The sequence below is a fragment of the Ictidomys tridecemlineatus genome, unplaced genomic scaffold (genome assembly GCF_052094955.1).
Source record: "Ictidomys tridecemlineatus isolate mIctTri1 unplaced genomic scaffold, mIctTri1.hap1 Scaffold_198, whole genome shotgun sequence".
Lineage (NCBI taxonomy): Eukaryota > Metazoa > Chordata > Mammalia > Rodentia > Sciuridae > Ictidomys > Ictidomys tridecemlineatus.
Genome location: NW_027521702.1, coordinates 414245 through 417578, shown reverse-complemented (window position 1 = coordinate 417578; position 3334 = coordinate 414245).

Below are 3334 nucleotides of genomic sequence, written 5' to 3'. Positions count from 1 at the left end.
TCTCTGCAACAGTCCTTTTTCACCCCAGTCTCAAAATTCTGCTCTCTGCTACAATCCCTCTTGACCCCAGTCTTTAACCTCTCCTTCTGCACAACAGTCCCAAACTCTGCTCTCTGTAACATTCCTTCTCCAACCCAGTCTTTAACCTCTCCTTTCTGCAAGTGTCCTGCGGCACCCCAGTCTCCAACCTCTGTTCTCTGCAACAGTCCTTCTGCTCCCCAGATTCCAACATCTGCTCTCCGAAACGGGGGTTCTACACCCCAGTCTTCAAACTCTGCTTTCTGTATCAGTCTTTCTGAACCTCAGTCTCAAAACTCTGTTCTCTGTATCTATCCTTCTGAACCTCAGTCTCCAACCTATGCTCTCAGTAACAGTTTTTCTATACTGCAGTCTCCAAACTCTGGTCTCAGTAAGTGTCCTTCTGCACCCCCAATTTCCAACCTCTGCTTTCTGTAACAGTCTTTATGCACCTCAGTCTCCAACCTCTGCTCTCTGTAACAGTCCATCTGCACCTCAGTCTCCAAACTCTGCTCTCTGTAAGATTCTTCAGCAACCCAGTATCCAAACTCTGCTCTCTATAACAGTCCTTCTGCACCCCAGTCTCTAACTTCTCCTCTCTGTAACAGGTCTTCTGCACGCCAGTCTCCAAACTCTTCTCTCTTTAGCAGGCCTTCTGAACCCCAGTCTCCAAAATCTGCTCTCTGCAACGATCCTTCTGCACCCCAGTCTACAACATCTGCTCTCTACAATGATCCTACTGCAACCCAGTCTCCTACATCTGATCTCTGCAACAGTCCTTCTGCACCTCAGTCTCCAAATTCTGCTCTCTGTAAGATCCTTATGCACCCCAGTATCTAACCTCTCCTCTCTGTAACAGTCTTTCTGCTTCCGAGTCTCCAACCTATTCTCTATGTAACAGGACTTCCGCACGTCAGTCTCCAACATCTGCTCTCCAAAAGAGTCCTTCTGCACCCTAGTTACCAACATCTGCTCTCTACAACGACCCTTCTGCACCCCAGTCTCCTACCTCTGCTTTCTGTAACAGTCCTTCTATACCTCAGTCTCCCAACTCTGCTATCTGTAAGACCGTTCTGACACCCAGTCTTTAAACTCTGCACTCTGTAACAGTCTTTTTGCACCCCAGTCTCCAAACTCTGCTCTCTGTAACAGTCCTTCCGCACCCCAGTCTCCAACCTTTGCTCTCTGCAATGATTTTACTGCATCCCAGTCTCCAACCTCTGATCTCTACAGGAGTCCTTCTGCACCTCAGTCTCCAACTTCTGCTCTCTGTAAGATCCTTCTGCACACCTGTCTCCAAGCTCTGCTCTTTTCAACTATCCTTCTGAACCCCATTCTCCAACCTCTACTCTATATAACAGGACTTCTGCACCTCAGTCTCCAAAGTCTACTCTCTGTAACAGTACTTCTGCAACCCAGTCTCCAACCTCTACTCTCTGTAACAGTCCTTCTGTACTGAAGATTCCAAACTATTTTCTCTGTAACCGTTCTTCTGCACCCCACTCTCCAACCTCTGCTTTCTATATCAGTACTTCTTCACTCAAGTCTCAAACCTCTGCTCTCTGTAACAGTCCTTCTGCACCTCAGTCTCCAACGTTTGCTCTCTGCAACAGTCTTTTGGCACCCCAATCTCCAACCTCTGCTCTCTGCAACAGTCCTTCTACACCCAAGTCTCCAACTTCTACACTCGGCAACAGTCTTTCTGGACCTCAGTCTTCAACCTCTTCTCTTTGCAAAGGTCTTTCTGCACCTCAGTCTTCAAAATCTACTCTCTGTAACAGTCCTTCTGCACCCCAGTCTCCAAAATCTGCTCTCTATAACAGTCCTTCGTCACCCCAGTCTCCATCCTCTTCTCTCTGCAATGATCCTGTTACACACAAGTCTCCAAACTCTTCTCTCTGCAACAGTTCTTCTGAACCCAGGTCTCCAACATCTGCTCTCTGCAACAGTTTTTCTAAACCTCATTCTGAAAACTCAGCTCTCTGCAACGATCCTTGTGGACCAAAGTCTACAACCTCTGCTCTCTCTGACAGTAGTTCAGCACCTCAGTCACCAAATCTGCACTCTGTAAGATTCTTATGCCACCCAGTCTTCAAACGCTGCTCTATGTTACAGACCTTCTGCTCCCCAGTCTCCAAGCTCTGCTCTGTGTAACAGGTCTTTTGCACCTCAGTCTCCAACCTCTTCTCTGTGCAATGATTTTTCTGCACCCCATTCTCCAACCTCTGCTCTCTGCAACAGTCCTATTGCACCCCAGTCTCCAACCTCTTCTCTGTAAGATAATTCTGCACACCTGTCTCCAACCTCTGCTCTCTTTAACAGTACTTCTGTACCACAGTCTCCAACCTCTATTCTCTGTAACGGTCCTTCTGTACCCCAGTTTCCAAACTCTGCTTTCTGTATCCATCGTTCTGCACCCCAAGCTTCAACCTCTGCTCTCTGTAACAGTTTTTCCCCGCAGTCTCCAACCTCTGGTATCTGCAACAGTCCTTCTGCACCCCAGTCTGAAAACACTGCACTCTGCACACTCCTTCTGCACCCAGTCTCCAACCTCTGCTCTCTTCCAAAGTCATTCTGCACCTCAGTCTCAAAACACTGCTCTCTGTAACAGTTTTTCTGCACCTCAGTCTTCAAAAACTGCTCTCTGCAACAGGCCTTCTGCAACCCAGTCTCTAAAATCTGCTCTCTAGAACAGTCCTTCTATACACCAGTCTCCATAATCTACTCTCTAAAACGATCTTTCTGCACCCCAGTCTCCAACGTCTTCTCTCTGCAACAATCCTTCTGCACCCCAGTCTCCAAACTTTCCTCTCTGTAAGATCATTCTGCTCCCTAGTCTCCAAACACTGCTCCATGTAACAGTTTTTCTGCACCTCAGTCTTAAACAACTGCTCTCTGCAACAGTCCTTCTGCACCCCAGTCTCCACCCTCTGCTCTCTAGAACAGCCCTTCTATACCCAAGTCTCCATAATGTACCCTGTGCAACAATCCTTCTGCACCCCAGTTTTCAAGGTCTGCTCTCTGCAACAATCCTTCTGCACCCCAGTCTCCAAACTTTCCTCTGTGTAAGATTTTTCTACACCCCAGTTTCCAAACTCTACTCTCTCTAACATTCCTTCTGCACCCCAGTCTCCAATGTCTGCCCTCTGAAATGGTCCCTCAGGACTCCACTCTCCAACCTTGTTCTCTACAATAGTTCTTCTGTACCGCAGTATTCAACCTCTGTTCTCTGTAAGGGTCCTTTTGCACCCCAGTCTCCAACCTCTGCTTTCTGTAGCAGTCCTTCTGCACCACAGTCTCCAAACTCTGCTCTCTT